General features: G+C 37.1%; 1 protein-coding gene across 3 annotated transcripts in view; it reads right to left on the bottom strand.

Annotated features, from left to right (window-relative positions):
* The window catches only part of LOC115209833 (CRAL-TRIO domain-containing protein C3H8.02), a 166,408-nt gene extending 144,700 nt beyond the window's left edge, over positions 1-21,708 (bottom strand). For 2 of the 3 annotated variants that reach the window (XM_029778396.2, XM_036501328.1), the window contains exon 1: positions 20,974-21,708. The gene's annotated coding sequence lies outside the window, so the exon portion shown is untranslated. The remainder of the gene's footprint in view (positions 1-20,973) is intronic. The other variant, XM_029778397.2, reaches the window with a different exon arrangement.
* Positions 21,709-22,879: the final 1,171 nt, after the last annotated feature.

Raw genomic sequence — 22,879 nt, 5'->3', positions numbered from 1 at the left:
ATCCACTAGCAACCGTATGCTTAGACAAATTTCGCTTCTATTGAAAAACAGCAATGATTAATAAATCACTGGTGTCGCTAATAGCTGCCGAACTGAATAAAAGTTCCTTATTAGAAATTACCATTTTATTCAATATCACTAGGAAAAAGAAGCACTTCTTTTATTTGTTGATCATTGGCGCTTTTGGTTGTTGTACTAAGAGGTTAATGAACAATCTTGAAATATTGGTTTCAAATTTTGGCATAAGGCCAGCAACTTCGGGGAAGAGGTTAATTCCATTACATCGACCTCAGTGTTCAACTGGTACTTATTTTATCGTTCTCGAAAAGATAAAAGGCAAAGTCGATCTCGAAAAATTTGAACTCAGAACGCAAAGACGAACGAAATGCCGCTAAGTATTTTTCCCGGTGTGTTAACGGTTCTGCCATCACCCCGCCTTAAGAAACCTGAAATATTAGAAACAATAAATGAAAGCATATCTGACATAAAACTTGCTGATAAACTCTGTAAGCGGAAAAGCAAGAATATGTAAGACCTAGCAGAATTGTACGCAAACCAACCAGCCAACTGAGTTGTAGACTTTGGAGTATCAAAAGAAAAAGAGGTTCAAGGTACACACATACATATGGCGAGAAAAAGAGATTGGTCTGAATAATTTCAGCGCTTATTACATCTTCATCAAAAATCGATTACTCATTTCCTGACCAAAGAAGGAAATATTTGCTTATAGATAGATATTTACAGTATACGCGTTCTCTGACGACTAAATTGGTCTGCCTACTTTGCATTAATAGCAAATGCTTCACCAACCTGACTGATTTAATTAATGCAAGCACTACACGCAATATGATAATTACAGGTATAAGGTGACTTATATTCTTATATTTTAAAAAACACGCATTCGTGAGTTTTCATTTCTAATACTAATATATGTATGTAAGCATAAATATGTATGTGTATATATATGTGTATGTGTGTGTATGTATATATATATATATATGTATATTTAATATTCAACCGAAAGAGCCACTAATAGTTATATGCTTTTATGATACTTTAACTATGCACATTTATAAGATACGCCATCTATCTCCAAGCAGTCTTTCAGGCTCTGTTTATGCGTTATTGCTTGGAAATACACGGCGTATTTTATAAATATGCGTAGTTAAAGTATCATAAAAGCATGAAACTATTCGACGCTCTTTCGGTTGTGTATTGAATAGATATTTATTTCCCACTGGATGGTGTACTTTTTTTTTTTGTTGATTCTACTTATAATGGATCTATATATACACGTATTTATATGGGTATGTATGTATACATGCATACAAAGAGGAAAGGGAGAGAGAGTGAGAGAGAAGGTGATAACTGTGTGCATGTGTGTTTAAGGTGGTCAGATGGCAGAGTCGTAAGAGCGTCGGTTATTTAATAGTATGCAGTTTAAGATACACTTCGAGAAGTCTCAAAATAAATAACAATACATGTAAAGGACAAAGTGTACTTTTGAGATATGGCACGATAGCTTAAACTATCTCCTGTTTGTTTAACATCATAAAATCCATAATTAAAACTTTGTTCCAATATCACGTACGCATATTTAGGTGTTTACATATATATATTACTATATGTGTAACTGCGAATATACACAGGCCGCTATTTTACTGTTATTGATTAGTGTGAGGACAGAAAATAACGTTCATATTTGCAAATTTTTCTAGATTGATGAAATCAATAAAGGTGATTTTTAGATAAAACCACTGTGTGTCCGTATCTGGAAGAAAAAAAACGAAAGAGAAAAAGAAAATTCCTGAGGGTTTCTCCGTAATACTATGAAACATTTTTGCCGAGCTGAGTATGTAACCGTCGGACATATATTATCATTATTAACAACAACAACAACAACAACAACAACAAAACAACAAGTCGTTGTCTTCACATGCTTCTAATTACAAAATAACTTTACGCTAGACTGAAAAGCACTCAATGCTTAGGTTAGAGTAAATCTAATACGTTATCTCATGTTACTTACTAAGAGTTTCATAACCAGAGACAATTGTCAGATGAGGGTAGCTGGAGATGAGATCTCTAGCACGGTCGTATGGTCATATGATACACAAGAAGTAAGTACATCATAATACACACACACACACACAGGGATATGACCGCTCTTTCGCTTTTCCCGGCAATAGTTCTTGAAGATGAGGAATAATGATTATGAAAAACATGTGTGGGTAAACCAAATAAAAGTACTAAAACATGTATAGGTTAATTTTTATGAATTAATTATCAAGATTTATGAAGAAAGTTTTACAACTAAAACATTCCAGTGTGCGCAAGGTTGGTGATATTTTTTTCCCGACATTGTCACTATACCTGCAGCACTCTCTGCAGTTCTGTAGAGCTACATACAATTGTCCACGAACAAATAGATGTACTGAAAAGAACTGAACAATTGAACTCAATTATTGATATATTGATCTTTATCGATTGCCACGCAAGCTATTCAAACAGGAATCAGTAACCGCGTAAGGACGAATGAGAGGGTATCGGAAGGTCTCGATTTAATTCTTCGCTTAATTGCATGTTTTCCATTTTGTGACAATTTGGCCTTCACTCATGCATTCATGTAAATGGATTGCTTGAACTCCTGTCCCATTGCTAAGTGGTTTAGCATAATTTAATTTTCAAGATAGTATTACAACAGAACTCCGTGCCAAAGTTAAAGCATGAGGAGAAGCATTTCATAAGAGTTATACTTGAAACCATTACTCTAGACACGTCTTTTCTCTCTCCGTTTTCTTTTCTCTCTTCTTTGTTTTTCTTTTTACCTCATATTTTCTGTAGAAGACCATAGGTTCGAAATATCAAAAACTACGTATATTTTCTTGAGCGTACTTCTGCCTTGTTTTTGTTTTTTTTTAATCTTTTGCACAACTTTGAACTCTATTGAGTAATTGTACAGATTGTCTTTATCATCAAAGGAATCAGTACTACAAACACAATGATCATCCGTTGTAACAGATGAGATATGTAGACATCGAAACAAACGTCTACAGATGATGACGATAAAGAAAAACAATAGTTTGCATACATACACCACAAAAATAAATAACTTCAACTGAATTTGAACCTTCATCTCATACTTTATATGCAACATTAAATAATTATTTCTAAAAGCTGCAACCCTGCGACCAAATGGAAAATAAAATGAAAGGAAAATGATGATTGTTGAATGATATACTACAATATATCATTTGATCCCTAATTACCTCCACGTAAACAGACACACGGCATTATTAAATTGCCGGTCAAATTATTTTTGAAGGCCAAGGTCAAATAATGATAGACCATATACAAGATTGTTTAGTAATGCACACGCAGGCATGGCTATAGGGTAAGAAGTTTGTATCCCGGCCACATGGTTCTGAGTTCAGTCCCACTGCACGGCATCTTCGGCAAATATCTTCTACTATATCTTAGTACCGAGTAGATTTGTTTGACGGTAACTGAAAAACTTCCATCGTATATGTGTGTGCGTGCGTGTGTGTGTGTGTGTGTGTGTGTGTGTGTGTGTATGTGTGTGTGTGTATGTGTGTGTGTGTGTGTGTGTGTCTGTGAGTGTGTGTATGCGCGCGCGTGCGTGCGTGCTTTTGTCCCCTAATACCACTTGCAACCGGTGTTGGTTTGTTTACATCCTCGTAACTTAGCAAAAACCCACCGATAGAATAAGTATCAAGCTTAAAAAAACACTAAGTACTGGGGTCGATTTGTTCGGCTAAAAACTTCGAGGCGGTGCCTCAGTATGGTCGCAGTATAACGACTGAACCAAGGCGATAAAAGAATGCATATATATATATATATATATATATATATATATATATATATATATATATATATATATATATATTCCATTTTGGTCAAGTTAGTCTCTTTCTACTCTGAATTTCACCACTGATTGCGCAGGGTCTTTAAGCAACAATAAAATATATTATTAATATAAAATTTAGTATTGAATACCCTTTTTCCGACTGTCAACATTAAGCGGATATAGCGTATAAGTATATATTTATTTATATATATAATATATAGTTAATCCAAACATGAAAACACAAAGAGAAAACACAGCAACGCGAGGACGTGGAACAAGTATAGTGTTATTATAGTGTTATTGGACGCTCAGGAAAGGAAAGAAAGAAGGAATATATATATATATATATATATATATAATATATATATATATATATATATATATATATATATAAAGAGAGAGGGAGAGAGACAGGGGGGATTTTAGAAGCAGTGGTTGACTTGTTGAAACCTTGACACCGACGACAATATTATTTACAAATCGATGTGTAAATGGCCACCTGGTTGGATAAATGGAGGATGTGGCAATGTGTCATCTTAACACGAGTTCAATCTGACCAGCATCGATCTCACCAATCCTCTCACTCCATTTTCTGCGTAATCAATGATAATTATGTACACAAATACACACTAGTAAGCACAAGAGAAATCTTAATCTAGTCATATATGTATGTATGATTAAGTGTGTCTGTGTACGTGTGTGTGTGTGTGTTTGTGTGTGTGTGTGTGTGTGTGTGTGCGTGTGTGTGTGTGTGTGTGCGTGTGTGTGTGTGTGTGTGTGTGTGTGTGTGTGTGCGCGCGCGTTTAGTTTTACAAATAGCCGAATAAGTATACTCAATACGAGATGTTGAGTATGTATACGCATATGCTTTTATTCTTTTACTAGTTTCAGTCATTGGATTATTTCAGTCATTGAATTGTTATGCTAACTATTTATCTATAGAAATTAGATCCAGCATCGAAAGTTATGGCGTTTCGTGTAAGAATGCGTCTATATTAACAATGCGATCGAAACTAGAAAAATAGGTAGTGGTTATATATGCATATTTCGGGAGTTATTGCTCCTTCTTCATGCCACATTCAACCCAATAACCATTCACGATCACATTGCTTAAATAGCCACTAAATTTAGCGGTTTAACACAATTGAATAAACCAATTTACTTATTAAATACATTACTGGCAACTGGTAGAAAACGTCGTAACTTTCAGTGGTGGCTATGGAAAATCTGTAGAGGTAACTTTTAAAAGAGATCGAATCGCACTGCCAACACAGGTACGACACAGTATTGACATAACTCTTTAATATACTTTGTAGTATGTTATTGTTGCATAACGATCACGTCCTCGCGTTGCTGTTTTTTTCTCTTTTTTTCTGTGTTTTCTTGTTTGGATTAACTATATATATATATATATATATATATATATATAATTTTTCTTTTGCCCTGTTTATAAGTTGTGTGTGTTATATATATATATATATAAGATTATATATATATTCAGTTGGATTTTTAAGAGCCCTGAAGTAGCCGGTAACTTCACACACACACCACAGACACACACACACACCACACACACACACACCACACACACACACACACACACACACACACACACACACACACAATATGATGCTGAGGCCTAGGGTGTCGATCAGGTTACTTGTAATCTAAATCCTGCAAACCTTTTCAATAGCACGAAAACTCAGCATAAAAAAGTGATATCTACATGTCTTGGTTATCACAATCATGATAGGAAATTTTGTTGGAGACAGTTGACTAATTTCCCTGAATATTGTTGCAGTCAGTTAATTTACTATTTGAACTGAAGCTTCAATTTCTTATCAGACCTAGCATTTATGTTGCCCATGTTCAGATCAGAGAGTGGGATTGGATTTGTGTAAATCCTTTCCCCGCTAAAAAATTCATCCGCACAGGCATCGCATGGGAAAGAAAAAAAGAATTAAGACCATCACAAAAATGGCTAGTCGTAGTCTTCGCATGTGTGGAATTTTTGATCGGGCGATGGCAATGCTTGAAAACGTGTTTCAAGCCATCGTGTTTCTATGCATGTAGGTATGAGTCAAGTAAGTCAGGTATCTGTTTGTGTACACAGGCAACGTAATTTTTCTTAGATCTTAAACAAGGATGCCTATGTACAAAAGTTTCTTGTTTGGATTAATATATATATATATATAGATATATATTTATAATTTTTCTTTTGCCCTTGTTTATAAGTTGTGTGTGTATATATATATATATATATATATATATATATATATATATACACACACACACACACAACTGTAAACAAGGGCAAAAGAAAATTTATTGCTATGCCAATATGCTGAGAACAGATTTTAAATCAATTTCCACATTTCATTATACATTCACTATAAATACACGTCGTGCTGAAATACACACACAGGGGTTGAACAAAATAATGGAAACACCTAGCATCATAGCATAATAATTCTGAAATATCTATAAAACCGTGAAAAGCTTGTTTATTTTTATGTTTTTTTTTTTAATTTATTAATAGTGTTGCTTAATATGTTTTGCTGAAACATATTCAGCAAAATATTCCAGGACAGAATAGTCTGTACTGGAATCTCAGGTGAAGTAGCGGCTATCAACCTGTGCTCTACATGTCCATTTCTTTGATGTCCGTATTCAAATTTTATTCGTAATTCTCTCATGTGAGATTTTGGTAGAATATCAGGAATCCATTCCATGATTAGAGTAGGATCTTTCTGGTCTACACTAGTGTTACCAACTTTAAAAAAAAATTTTTTTTTTAACTCAAATGGCCGGATTGGGGTTTGATGTTTGCTTTCATAAGTGTCATCAATGGTTTCAACTTGTACTTTAGGGACTTCATATAAATCGTACGAACCGTCACGATCTTCAAAAAAGTTCCTAGTATAGGCGTAGGAGTGGCTGTGTGGTAAGTAGCTTGCTTACGAACCACATGGTTCCGGGTTCAGTCCCACTGCGTGGCACCTTGGGCAAGTGTCTTCTACTATAGCCTCGGGCCGACCAAAGCCTTGTGAGTGGATTTGGTAGACGGAAACTGAAAGAAGCCCGTCGTAATATATGTATATGAATATATGTGTATGTGTGTGTATATTCTGTGTGTCTGTGTTTGTCACTCCGACATCGCTTGACAACCGATGCTGGTGTGTTTACGTCCCCGTAACTTAGCGGTTCGGCAAAAAGTCCGATTGCATAAGTACTAGGCTTACAAAGAATAAGTTTTGGGGTCGATTTGCTCGACTAAAGGCGGTGCTCCAGCGTGGCTACAGTCAAATGACTGAAACAAGTAAAAGAGTAATTTCTAATGGCATATCTGACGTGTCAAATATTTGTTTCACTTGTAAAATATTGATCTCCTAGATGGCTTTTTTCTGTTATTTGCGTTTTTAACCTATCTTCTCTATGAAATAGAGCACCGATCTTACTAAAAATCCTCGCCAGCCAACTTCATTGATCAATGAGGCCGCATGCTATCCCTTGACAAGGAACACATCGACTAAGTCTTGATATTTCGTTTTCTTTACATGATGGGGAATATCGAGTATGTCCTCCCAGGACGCTGTGAGTTCGACCACGATGATTGCTTTTGTACTTCTGGAGAGCAGACACATGTCTGATCGGAGTGATCTTACCACTATCACCTCTGGAAAGACATGTCTGCCCTTCAGGTCCGCTTGAATCTCTCAGTCTGAGTTTGAACGCAAAATAGAAAACCAGTCGCCAGCCATTGCGTTCGTCTTGAGAGCTTTGTCGCTTTCCATTAGAAATTTGATACCTTTTGGAGTTTTTATCAGTCTTCACCTTTTGTAGATGAGTCCACTTGGAGACTTATGCAAATATCTTGTCAAGACTCTACTTGTATCGGCTTTCTCCCAGTGTCCAAGGGCATCCCGTCAAAATGTGTTACAGGGTACAAAGAGTTGCTCTGCACTGCTTGCAGGATGGCTCTTCTATGTTCCGTATATGGCATTGGCCAGAGGTCAGCGACTGCACGAAGGACGAAGGACACTCTTCTCTGGCCAGTGTTTCAGAGTTCTTTCCAAGATAATAGGCGCTCGAGTGCTTGGTCCCATGATATCCATTGTCCTTGATGGGCAAGCACGATTGCTTTCACCAGGCAAACCTCCTCTTTTAAATCACAGATCATTTGCACTATGAGCTCTCTTTCTCTCTTTCTCCCTCTCTCTCTTTTTCTCTCCTCTCTCTCTCTCTCTCTATCTATCTATCTATCTCTCGTTTCTGGTATTGGTGTTTTTCCATTTCTTCGTACTTGTAGTTGTCAAGTCCTAGCCGTCCTTGACACACAAATCAAGCAATCACTAGGTGTTTCCAATATGTCTACAAGGTGTAAAATACGCCTCGTCACGTAATTGTTTAAATAAGTCCTTCGTTAGATCCTATCGTAAGTTCACTCAGTGTGACAATGCATACTTAAAGTGATGTGTCATTTATAATAATGCTTTCTTTATTTACCACTGAGGTAAATAAAAAACAACCTTGATGACGGTACTGGACAATACAATATGGGGTTGCATAACGAAGAGTGTAAAAAGTAGAAAAATTATTATAAAATAAATACTAACGATGAAAACCCCACAAAACCACGGTCATCCTGACCATTAAAGCAAGTGCTTCCTCCACATCATTTTCTTTCAATTTACAGGCTCATACTTAAAGTAAACCCGTTCACTGGGATCATTCGTGCAACATTCACTCACCTTTCAACAAAATTGCTGGGAAGCAGCACTTCCTTTTCTACCCTCACTTTCCATTTCAACTGAAACTTGAAAAAATTTATGAGGGCTTGACCAATGAAGAAAGTATCTGTCTTCAGCCCTTTCAATCTGGTCCACCACACAGCATCAGTCGCTAAAGCTACCAAACAAATAAATATTGCCTGCTCTTCCCGACCATAGGAAGGAGGCAGGACAATCTTCACAATGGATTCAGCTAGCAGCCGGATCCCCCCTACACATGTTCGACATAATCCCAAGTGTTCGACATAATCCCACAGGTTAGCAATGCTTTGGCACTACACGAGAGCGTGCAAAAGAGTTTCGTCACACTGCGCACATCTCGGGTAAGCCCGGTCGACGGTACTTTAATGCCTGTGGAGTTTATTCTGAACTGGTAATGCTCCCGGTAGCCCACGAGGTCAAGGATTTCAGGAAATTATCCATGGACTCCAGACCGAAAGTCCTCCAGAACAGACCAGTCAGCTGATTCTCGTCGACGCCCAGAGTCTCCCCAAGAACATCATCGCACTAGACCGCCACTAAACATCTATAGAATGCCAGAGTGGAATTTCCACCGACTACATTGCCCGACTGATAGAGGACTGTGGGCGCCTGACGACACTCTAGGTGCTAGGCGTCCCGCCTCGGTCTGCGCTTGATCCAGAACTGCAGCTCAGTCAAACAGACGAGGTGCACAAATAAAAAGAAACAATTCTTTCCTCTATAGACACTGACAACTGACGAGCGAGTTAGCTTCTTTTGGTATCATATCCTGTACTTATCTCTCGTGTGTTTACGTATTTTTCATCGTTGGTGATGTCCTGTATTTAATGTGCTTTTTGAATTTATATATATATATAATATATATATATATAGTATATATATATACATACATACATATGTGTTGATGCGTGTGTGTGTGTGTGTATGTGTACGTGTGTATGTGTGTACGTGTGTGCGTGTGTGTACGTATATTTATAACAGCATACCTGCTGTTGGTGAGATTTCCCTTTTTTGGGACTTTTCTGTTTTCCTTTCCGACGAAGAGCAATACTCGAAATGTCAAAAGCATTCTTTTTGCCGAGCGTCAAACTAATACATTCAATATGCACGTCCTCTCGTTTTTCGTTATTGTTATTTTTAATGTTCGTTTATTCGATTTGACTATATACACACACACACATAATATATATATATATAAAATATTATATCTATATATATATATATATATATATATATATATTATATATATGTATGTGTGTGTGTGTGTGTATATACATACAATTTATATATATTCCCGCGTGTCAAACTAATACATCTGGTTCTTGTTGTTCCCACACCTGTGTCTTTTGTTTTCTATACGTTTGAACCATATATATATATATATATATATGTATGTATTATGTATGTATGTATGTGTGTATGTATGTTGTATGTATATATATATTTATACACACACACACATCTGTATGTATATGGGGATACAGACAGACAGATGGATTGATATACAGATACACACATAAGTACACGTAACAGATATGAATATGTATATATTATATATACATATGAATATGTATATATATATACACACACACACACTCACACACACTCACACACACACTCACACACACTCACACACACATACACACACTACTTGGAAAGCGTTTCAACCGAAACACTAGTATCAAGTGCGAGTGTGAAACAGAGCAGGTGTGTAAACGAACGAGAACATGAAAGAGTGGGTTGTAAACGAATGAGAGCGTGAATGAATAAGCATATAGATATATGAACGTATGAACGACATTTCTTACAGGAGTTCGAGGACATAAAATAACAATAAATCAACCGCTAAAATAAGCAGAGAACAAAAAAGGACTTTGACGTTTTATTTCAATAATGTGTCATTCCCCTCATGAACTATTTCAGTTCTGCAAGTTCGAAGGCTGCAATTTCTAAGCAATGGTTATGAAAGGGTGCTGAAAAAGTTCCTGGCTTGAAGACTCTTGCGAAAGGTCCGCTTGGAGGCCCGACCTTCTGAGTTCATTTACAGGGCTTAGAAACACCAAAGGGGAATATGCGGATCTTTTCCTTTTGAACGGCAGACCACTTTAAAACTTCGTATACTGGTAGAATGTGTCAAAATAAAACATTTTTTTCTCTTGGCTTTCTTGAGAAAATTGTAATTTGTTTGTTTAACGTAGTTTAATTTTTCGAATTTTAACCAATCCTATGCTCTCTTTTGAGCTAAAATCATTTGCTGCGTCTAAAACTGAGACAACATCCTGTAACTAACCCTAAACCTCCCCCTAACCCTAACCCTAATTTTTTTTTCTTAATTGTTAAATTAATTTAATTGTTACGCGTGTAAAAAAAAACTAAAGCAATAGAATTAAATTAATTCAACAATTAAGAAAAAAAATTAGGGTTAGGGTTAGCGGGGGGAGGTTTAGGGTTAGTTCCAGGATGTTGTTTCAGTTTTAGACGCAGCAAATGATTTTAGTTGAATGGAGGTAATCGATTGGTTAAAATTGCTGAAATGCTCGGATTTTCTGACGAAATATCTTACAAACTATAGGATTTTCTCAATAAAACCAAGAGAAAATGATGTTTTATAAACACATTCTACCAGTATACGAAGATTAAAAGTGTTTAGTTAACTAGAAATTGTGTTGACATCTGCCGTTCAAAAGGAAAAGATCCGAATATGCTGAATAAAATCATAATTAACTAATCCGCCTGTATTTTCTTTTACCCAAAGCCAGGAACTTTTAAGCAGCACTCCCTCGTATATGTGTTCCATGCGTTGTAGGGTTTGTGCGTGCTGTGTATGTGTGTGCATGTGTTCCTCTGTGTGTGTGTGTGTGTGTTCCTGTGTGTGTGCGTGTGTGTTTTTGTGGGCGCGCGCGCGCGTTGTGTGCGTGTTTGTGAGTGGTTTGTGCGTGTATGTGTGTGTGGTGTGTATGTGTGGTGTGTATGTGTGGTGTGTGTGTGTGTGTCTGTGCGCGCACGTGTGTTCGTGTGTGTATGTGTGTGTGTTTGTGGGTGCGCACGTGTTGTATGCGTGTGTGTGAACGGTTTATGCGTGTATGTGTTAATGTGGTGTGTGTGTGTGTGTTCGCGTGTGCAAGCGTGTGTGTGTGAGTAGTTTGTGTGTGTATGTGTACGTGTATGTGCGTGTGTATGTGTGGTGTGCTTTGGTGTATATGTGCGTGTGGTGTATATGTGCGTATGTGTGTGTGAGTAGTTTGTATGTGTGTATGTGTGTGTGATTGAGTGTGTGTGTTGTGTGTGTGTGTGTGTGTGTGTGTGCATCTGCGTAATGTATGTTCATATGTCTATCTGCGAATGTCTGTTTCCATGACTATGTATCGAAATTGTAATCAACATCATCATCATCATCATCGTTATCGAACTCATCGTCACCAGTATCGTCGTTTTGACGTCTGCTCTTTCCAGACTTGCATGGTTTGAACAAGACGTGTCAAAGTGCAAACAGTATTCTAAGCGCTGATGCCCTTCCTGAAACCGACACATTCTAATATATGAATATGTGTTTTGTGTATATTGCATGTATGCATATGTGTAAATACAAGTAAGTATGTATGTATGAAAGCAAGTTATATGGATATCTGAGACATAGTAGACTGGTCCGGATTCTAGTTGCCTAATACATGAAGGTAAGATTTCAGTTCTCAGGATAGTTGTGACGTCAAACCATAAGCCTACATATGTATGTACATGTATATATATATATCTAATATAATAAATGCGAAAACTTATTTCTGTGTGTCAGTGTGTCACACTTCGACACCCTCACTCACTACTCATTAACCCTTTTACTATTGTTCATTTTGGGGTGAGAGTAATAGCCGGCATAGAGACGGTGAGAGGGAAAGAAAAAGAGAGGGGGAAAAAGAGAGGCAAAGAAATTTAGGGAGAGTTGATGTTTTTATTAAAAGTAGTAGTGTTGATGGTGGCAGTGGGAGTAATAATAAGAAAGAGAGAAAGAGTGGGTATGTGAGAGAAAGAGAGACTGAACACTGAACTAATGCTGAAGTAACATACTGAACGAACACAGTCGCAAGAGTGGCTGTGTGGTAAGTAGCTTGCTTACCAACCACATGGTTCTGGGTTCAGTCCCACTGCGTGGCACCTTCGGCAAGTGTCTCCTACTGTAGCCTCCTTGTGAGTGAATTTGGTAGACGGAAACTGAAAGAAGTCATAATATATATGTGTGTGTGTGTGTGTGTGTGTGTGTGTGTGTGTGTATTTGTGTGTCTCTGTTTCTCCCCCCCAACATCGCTTGACAACCGATGCTGGTGTGTTTACGTCCCCGTAACTTGGCGGTTCGGCAAAAGAGACCGATAGAATAAGTAGTAGGCTTACAAAGAATAAGACCTGGGGTCCATTTGTTCGACTAAAGGCGGTGCTCCAGCATGGACGCAGTCAAATGACTGAAACAAGTAAAAGAGTAAAAGAGTATACATTTAGCCTTTTTGTGATGGTAATGGGGTGATAGTAATAGTATGAGCTGTAGTTGTGATAGAAGCGGAGGCGGCGGTGATGATAATGATGGTGGAGAGAAGCCGAGGTGGTGAGGGATGAAGTGAGAGTAAGCGATGTGCAACCAGTAGTGATGGTGACGGAGGGGAAGGCGGCGAAGTGAAAGGTATTGATGGCGGTGGCATCAGAAGTCTGAATGGTGTGTGTATTGCAGTTGTGGCGGCGATGTTGGTGGTACTGGATATGGTGATGGTTGAAAACAATCAACAGAAAGAGACGGGGAGAGAAAGAAAGAGGTTAGATAGAAAACAAAATTGTACTGACTCCCGAATGGGAAGACAAAAGAGGTTGTTTGTCATGCAGCTTTGCAATAAGATCAAAGTCGACAAATCATATCATTGTTTCAATGAAAATTGCTCATTGCTTGAAACATATTGGTCAAGTTTAATAAAATTTGATATGTACTCAATGCATGAAGTGTCATTGTTGGGCCCAAAGCTTAATGAAGAACCCGCCACAGGAGCCAGCTTAAAAGCCGCTCGATAAGGCGGCTTTTAAGCTAGTATATATATATATATATATATATATATATATATAGGCACAGGAGTAGCGTATGGTAAGTAGCTTGCTTGGCAACTACATGGTTCCGGGTTCAGTCCCACTGCGTAGCACCTTGGGCAGGTGTCTTCTACTATAGCCTCGGGCCGACCAAAGCCTTGTGAATGGATTTGGCAGACGGAAACTCAAAAGAAGCCCGTAGTATATGTATATATATATATGTATGTGTGTATATGTTTGTGTGTCTGTGTTTGCACCCCCACCCACCCACCCCAACATCGCTTGACAACTGGTGGTGGTGTGTTTACGTCCCCGTAACTTAGCGGTTCGGCAAAAGAGACCGATAGAATAAGTAGTAGACTTATAAAGAATAAGTCCTGGTGTCCATTTGTTCTGCTAAAGGCGGTGCTCAGCATGGCCGCAGTCAAATGACTGAAACAAGTAAAAAAGTAAAAGAGTATATGTATATATATATATATATATATAATATATATATATATATATATGATGGATTCTCTCGACGTGAACGACAAATGAGGGTTCAGTAAAGTAAAGCAATGATCATGTTCTATGGAAATGTATGTCCACCTACTGGTGCCTTGCAAACCTTTCGGCAAAAGGAACAAGTTAAAGATTCAGTTTACTCGAGTGCTTGTGGATCATTTACTATGTGTCTTCTTGAGCGGACAGCAAGGCCCGCTTTGCTTCGTGCCACAAAACCACAATGAAAGCAGGTAAGGTTTCCATTTGGAGAAGTTGCGTTTTGCCTGCGTGTCTTCGTGTTTGCACGAAGTTGGTCCCAGTGTTGGAGTCAACTTCGCTCAAATCTTTGAACTGAGGAGAAGCAGGACTGGCGCCAGATCCTGCTTTCTGGCGCGTTGTTTTCTCAGTGAAGAAAAGGAAATTAGGCGCGCGCGCGCGTGTGTGTGTGTGTGAAGCGGAAATGACCAATGAGTGCTCAGTAGAATGTGTTTTGATTTAAATAAAGACGGAAAAGATTATATTAAATGACATGCAAAATAAAAGCCTGATTTATTGAAATTATCTCCGTTTCTATAAAGTAAGCCAATTCTTTGGTGAAAATTGGAAGCAATTCCAAATAAGAAGAGATAATCTCAAGTATCAAAGTTTCTCCGAGATTGATATGTCATTACAGTAAAGATAATCTGATTATCTGAGGAAGTAATTTGCATAAATGAAACGAAAATGACATGTATTTGAGCAATAGAGACGAATAAGGGTACATTAAATAGCACATAAGAAAAATTCTTCATTTCTCGAAATTATTTCCACTTCAAGAAAGGGGTTGACCTATCGCTTTGAAGCAGTGCATACCTATCTATCTATCTGTCTATCTATCTATTTATCTACGTATGTATGTATATTCATGTCTCTGTGTTTGGTTATGTATATATATGTATATATATATATATATATATACCAAACACACACACACACACACACACAATAAACACACCACACAGTATATGTATGTATTATATATAATAATATATATATATATCTTATATATATATATATATATATATATATATAATATATATATATATATATATATATATATTATGGCTGTCGACTCGTTAATCGAGTATGACTCTTCTCAACACCAGCACTAACGGGTTACATACACGCAGACACCAACTCGCAGGCAATATGGAGCTGAATATTTACAGTTGAATATTACCAGATGGTTAGAGATTTGCAAACTTTTTTACACAAACAACATGATTTTGCTGTAAAGACTGCTGGAAATTGTTGTGACATTTCTTGTACATTGTCAACCTAAATTTACTTCTGTTGATCTCATTGCAAACAGAACAAGCTAATTCATCAGACTAATTATGAAAAGTTAGTAGAGGCCTATATACGCGCTTCCACTTATAACTAACTAGTCCAGCTTGGGAGAGCCAAATACGGTTGCAGATATCACCGAGTTAAGAGAGAAGGCTCATGCTAACACTTTCTTGTCTCTCGTTTTATCAGTGCACGTTTCTGCTTATTATCTTCTCGGATTTTTCTCCTCCACTTTGGTCGGTCCACTGCATCACTCTTCCATAATGGAACTCTTCAGAGAGCTAAATATTAAATCTTTGAAACGCAATTTTGGTTTACATTGCGGCCTCTTTGCTCCTTTTATCTCACCATATAATAGTCGTTTGGAAATGCATTGATCAGATTCCTTTATCAGATGGCCAGACGAGGAATTTCAGTTTCAATGCCATCCACACCATCACACTCAAGCACTTCAGAATCTAGTAATTTGTGCATCCATTTGATTATCAGTATAGAGCGCAAAAATCGTTGATGAAATCGCTCTTGTAGCCTGAAGAGCTTTCTATATACTATCCAGTCCCGTATGAGTAAAGAATGGATGAAAGTACACAAGTCATGTACTCTGTATTCTTGGATTAAGGTTATTTTCTCTATGCTTTTTGGTTCTGCTTGTAAAGGCATTCCAAAATTTCAGGGAAAGTGTATATATTCATCATAGAAACGCTGATAAATTATTTTATTTGGAAAGGCTGTCAGCAAAAACAAAGACGTTTACCTCTCTAATAACAGCTTTATTGTATGCAGATCCACTCAGAGATTTATTGTATGCAGATCCACTCACAAGGCTGAAGTAGAAGGCACGTGCCCAAGGTACCACACAGCCACGCCTGCACATGTGTGTATGTGTATGTGGAGTGTGTGTCTATGTGTGTGCGGATGTGTGTGTATGAGTATGTGTGTGTATGTGGTGTGTGTGGGGGGGGGGGTGCAATGACATGGTGCAATGCTTTCGCGCATTATTTTCGGACCCTTTATAATCAGGGGCAGACATAACCTCTCGACTCTAACATCTTTGAACCCAAGGGAACTTCCATATAAACATTCTAAATGCAGGCGCAGGCAAAGAATCTTGCTTCTCAACCACATGGTTCCGGGTTCAGTCCCACTACATGGCACTCTGGGCAAGTGTCTTCCACTATAACCTCGGACCGACCCAAAAATTGTGAGTGAATTTGGTAGTGAAAAAAGCCCGTCGTTTATATATATATATATATATATATACAAAAAGCAATAAAGATTCAAGTTAATTTAAATGAATTTACTTGAATATGGTACCTAACTTAGATGCACCAAAAAAAACTATACTGTTTTAACAATACAGTAATGTGGGGTGATATAAGCGAGAAAGAAGCAACAAGAATGGATAGGTTTTTAGTACAATCGTTTCATACAAGGACAGGCTTTATTAAAAGTTGTAAAAATTACAGCATATAAAGTGTCATTGTGTTCAACCATTGATAAATTTATCGCCTGTGACTCCCGAATATGAAATCCTCTTCATTTCTCTGGAAACTTACATCTACACCATTGGAAATGTGCATCTTTACAAAGGATTAATCACCCTCTCTGTAATGCTAATAAGCAGGAATTGAGACCCACCTCGTTGTGATTAACAATGGATAATTTGTCTTCTGTGAGTATGTAATCCTCATCATATCTCTGGAATTCATATGTGCTCTATGGATTAGGTCACCTTCTCTGTGATGCTATTAGAACTTTTAAAATTCTGTGATAAGACTGTACATCATCTTTAAAGAACTTAAATGAACTTTGAAATCTGTTTATGTTACTTAATTATGTACATTACTTATGAGTATAGCCTCAACCATAGGATGTCTAGAGAACTCACATGTATTTAGCTGATGAGTACGGGACACGTTTATATGCTGTAATTTTTACAACTTTTAATAAAGCCTGTCCTTGTATGAAACGATTGTACTAAAAACCTATCCATTCTGTTGCTTCTTTCTCGCGTAATATATATATATATGTATGTGCTGTGTGTGTGTGTGTGTGTGTGTGTATATGTATATACATATATTATATATATATATATATATATATATATATATAGAGAGAGAGAGAGAGAGAGAGGAGAGAGAGAGAGAGAGAATGGCCTAGTGGTTAGAGCAGTGGACTCGCGGTCGAGGGCCGCGGGTTCGAATCTCAGACCGGGCGATGTGTGTGTTTATGAGCGAAACACCAAGCTCCGCGCGGCTCCGGCAGAAGGTAATGACGAACTTCTGCTGACTCTTTCGCCACAACTTTCTCTCACTCTTTCCTCCTGCATCTTGTAGCTCACCTGCAACGGACCGGCGTCCCGTCCAGGTAGGGAACTTATACGCCAAGGAAACCGGGAAACCGGCGCTTATTAGCCAGGCATGGCTCGAGAAGGAATAAAAATATAATATAAATATATATATATATATATATATATATATATATATATATATATATATATATATATATATATATATATAGTATATATTATGTATGGATGTTTGTGTGTGTGCTTGGTGTTGTCACCTCATCACCGCTTGACAACCGGATTAGCGCTTCGGCAAAAATATACGATAGAATAAGTACCAGGTTTTAAAAAATAAGTCCTGGGGTTGACTTGTTTAACTAAAGATCCTTTAAGGCGTTGAAATGAAGTGCCCTGTTGAAGAACATCACATTCTGCCTAGTCCAGAGATCGAGCACACGTCCTGATGATCATCATGGACTTAACCACTAGACCATATGTGTCTGTGTGGATGAGGACGTGCGCGCGCGTAAGTATATACGTTAATAGCATACACATATTTCTACACATATGTATATGTATTTGAATAGAGTGTGTACATTTTTTTTCGTATGTCATTTTTTTCGTATGACATTCAGGAGGAACAGTGCGCATGACCCGAGCAGGACATCTCAGAATTGAATCCGATGAAGCCCACATTCAATGTCACCCAAGGATCCTGGTGCGATGTTGAACTAAGGGGCCTGTACATCCATGCATGCATGCACCCACCCATCCATCCATCCATCCATCCATCCATCCATCCATCACATCCATACATACATACATACATACATATTATACAAGCAAATTCATTCATTAATGGATGTACTTGTATCTACATTATGCACTCACAATATATAAATACGTATACATTTATATACATACATGCATATAATATATATATATATATATATATATATATATATACACACACACATTTATATATATACACACACGCTCACACACGTAGAAGCAATTGATTAAATCTAATTTGTTGTATGCAAACCTACGCGCACATACTCACACGCAAATAAATTATACACATTCAGATATTCTAAAAACTTTATAGCTGCAGACATATTAACGTATATACCCATACGGATACACAAATGAACTTTAATACACATACATACATACATACATACATACATACATACATACATACATACATACATACATGCATATGCGTGTGTGTGTGTGCGTATACAGTTCCTCTAAATGCGTGTGCATTATATATTTACATATATATATATAATATATATATATATATATATATATATATATATATATAGGTAGTATGTATGTATGTGTGTGTGTATATAATATATAGATATATATATATATATATATATATATTTTCAACAATTGAGGGTAAAATTAATATTATTAATCAGTTTCACCAAGTGTTCAGTATGTAAGGGACCATTATAGGCGAATTCAAAATATTACATTATATATAAGGGCTTAGTAAAATAAATACTTTGCCACATACTGAACTCATTAGAAATAGCAGCTAAAGAAATTTCTTCAGCTATTTGAAATTCTTGCTTGCATATTCGAATTGATAGCACTTTTAGTTCGAGCAGAATTCTATAGGTGATTAGAAGCCGAAAGAGTATGCTCCCGACTTTAAGTGTTCCCAAATCCGATTCAAGGAATTCTGAGTGAAGAAAGAAAAAATGTCGAATTGACTAATCTAGAAACGTACGTTCTCAAATAACCTTTGCACTTGATTTTTTATGTTTTTCCCCCTACTTTTGTGAGTTAGTTTAGGCAAACACTATCTGAGAGAGATCTTCTTTAAGTATTAGAAATAGCTGAAGAAATTCTTTAGCTGCTATTTCTAATGAGTTCAGTATGTGGCAAAGTAATTTATTTTACTAAGCCCTTATATAAAATATATATATATATATTATATACACATGTACATTCATGCATACATACATACATACATACATATATACATGCATATATATATGTATGTATATGTATGTATATATGTATATACATGTGTATGTGTGTGTATGTATAAGTGTGTGTGTGTGTACGTGTGTGTGCGCGCGCGCGCGTGCAAATTCGATCGCAGTTACATACCAACATATTTAATTGTGTTCATGCTTCGCTCGAAACATTCATCTTCCCTGTAGAACCACTCCCTGCTATATGTTGGAGTGCAATATGTGTGGGTGGGTTTGTATAATTTCTGGGTGTGTGCTAATGCGTGACTATCTGTGTATACTTGCGTTTTGTGTGGACATTTTTTTTTACGTACGTATATACGTGTGTCGTGTTTTGTTATGTACATTTCAGAAAATGTACAATTTCGGTGTATGTGCACGCGTGTATAATCTATTGAATGTGCGTAGGGGAAAGGGTTGTATATGACGAGTGGACATACAAGTAGTGTGTATGAAGTGTATAGCGAGGTGTATATTGTGTGTGTGTGTGTGTGTGTGTGTGGAATATATGTAGCATGTGTATAGATTTTGTATATAGTATGTATATAGAATGTATATAACATCTGTAAAGGTGCGTTGTTTTGAAATTCCTTGTACGTGTTGTGTTTGTGTGTTTGTGGTGTGTGTGTGTGTGTGTGTGTGTGTGTGTGTGTGTGTGTGTGTGTGTGTGTGTGTGTGCGCGTGTGTCTGTCTGTGTTATTGTGTGTGTGTGAGTGTGTATTTGTGTGTGTGTGTGTCTGCGTGTGTGGGTATGAGAGAGAGTTTGTGTGCGTATGTGTATTAGTGAGAAGGGTGCGTGTGTGTGTGTGTGTGTGTGTGTGTGTGTGTGTGTGTGTGTGTGGTGTGTGTGTGTGTGTGTGTGTGTGTGTGTGTGTGTGTGTGTGTGTACACCCAGTTTGTCCTTGTCTTCGTCAATGATTGCCTTCGATTAAATTGATTCAGTTCACCAACAAGGTTAAAACACAGTTCGTCTGCTCTGACATGTCATATAATAACGATTGATTATTTGATTGATTGGGTGAGTGAGTGAGTGAATGATTGATTGATTGATTGATTGATTGATTAAGTGACAGATCGGTTGATCGATCAGTGGTCAATGTCATAACTAAAGTGACGAAACAAAACAAGTAAGAAAGGCGAAAATACAAAGAAAAAAGATTAACGTAAATGTTTACTCACTTGGACAATTTAAATGTTCCTGCCTTTTTTTGACTCTCCTTTTTAAAATTACTAATTGTTGTGTCCTTGTATATTTTAGTCAGATCTTTTTAGTTGCCGTTTATCGTTTTCTATTTTTCCTCTTTTAAGTATTTTTTTTGGACTTTTACTGAATCGAGGAGTAATTTCCGAAGTTTTCTCGATCTTTCGCTGGATATCGGACGAGATTATAATTATTATTATTATTATTATTATTATTATTATTATTATTATTATTATTATTATTATTGTTGTTGTTGTTGTTATTATTATTATTATTCCGGGTATTCATAAAGAAGTACGTTACTTGTTTAGTTATTCCTCTTAATCATTTATTACGTTTTTTTTTTATTTTTCTTTCTTTCAACACCACCCGTTTTCAAAAATGTATACAAGATACTGTTGCCTTTTAAATATAATTCGTTTTAGTTCCATAGTCTTCTTCGAAATTCTCCTAGTTGTTCCATAACAATCTTTAAATGTATATATATGTATATATATATATATTTATATATCTTTGTATGATTCTTCACTGTTGCTCCCTTTGTTCTTTCGTCTCGAAATATCACTTTGTGAGAGTAAAATTAATTTTATTTTAATTTTTTGTTTTTGTTTGTTTGTTTGTTTTTGTTTTCTTCGGAGCTGTACGAAAGTCCTAGGCAAGCACGCCAATCAGTCGACCGGCTGCGGCGTCGGAGTCAATGAAGGAAAGACGAAGTAGCACAGAGAGAGAGAAAGAGAGAGAAGGAAACAGCGAGAGAAGGAGGGGGAGTGGGGAATAGGAAGAGAAGCAGTGATTGTGATATTTTTATTGAGGGAGAAAGAGAAGAGCGAAGTCGAACGACAGAATTCGATCCTTATGTTTATATTCGTTCAGTGAACGCCACCCACCTACATGTGAGCTAACCAAGATGTTACTACTAAACTGGAGCGTTGGCCTAAACGCTTGCGTAGGTTTGCGTGCTCTTCGCAGAATGATCAGGCACCAATCTAATCTGCATATATTTGTGATTGTGTTCGATTACGTAGAGCGCGCGCTTGTGTAGATACACACACACACAGATACATCCATATATATAATATATATATATAATATATAGATATATATATATAATATATATATATATAATTATACATACATACATACATACATACATACATACATACATACATACATACATACATACATATACATACATACATACATTCGTTCATAGATAAATACATACGTGCGTGTGTAAGTGTATACATGAGTGTGTGCTGAGATATATTCGTTTGTTTGAGTCATTGGACTGCGGCCATAGTGGGACACCACCTTGAAAGGTTTCGTCGGACAAATCACCGCCAGTATATACATTATAAACATTAGTACATATTCTATCATTCCTGGGGGGTCTTTTCTGTTGTTGTTTTTGTTGTTGTTGTTGTTTTGCTTTGTTTTGTTTATTTTTTTTCCTAAAACGTTAACTTACAAAGCATCAAACGAGACAACAAATGTCAAACAGTGGGACACACACGCACACGCACACGCCCCCACGCACGCCCACACACACACATACACACATACACACACATACGATGGCTTCCACACAGTTTCCCCCCAATAAGATTCATGCACAAAGCGTTGGTCGACTCGGGATTATAATAGAAGGACGACACTTGGCTAAAGTATCGCGCATTTCGACTGGACCTGTAAATACATAGTTGCTTAGCAAATCTCAGGCCACAAAGCCATCCCTGCGCTTATATATAATATATGTGTGTGTATTTTTCGCATATGTATTTATGCGTGTATGTATGAACTAGGGGTGGGTAATAGAAAGTTCAAGGTCTCACAGTGACCAGTAGTTCCATCTCGGAAAGGAATCCTCGGACAGTCTGAGATCTC

The sequence above is a fragment of the Octopus sinensis genome, linkage group LG3 (assembly GCF_006345805.1).
Source record: "Octopus sinensis linkage group LG3, ASM634580v1, whole genome shotgun sequence".
Taxonomy (NCBI): domain Eukaryota; kingdom Metazoa; phylum Mollusca; class Cephalopoda; order Octopoda; family Octopodidae; genus Octopus; species Octopus sinensis.
This window is presented reverse-complemented; position numbering and strand designations above follow the sequence as displayed.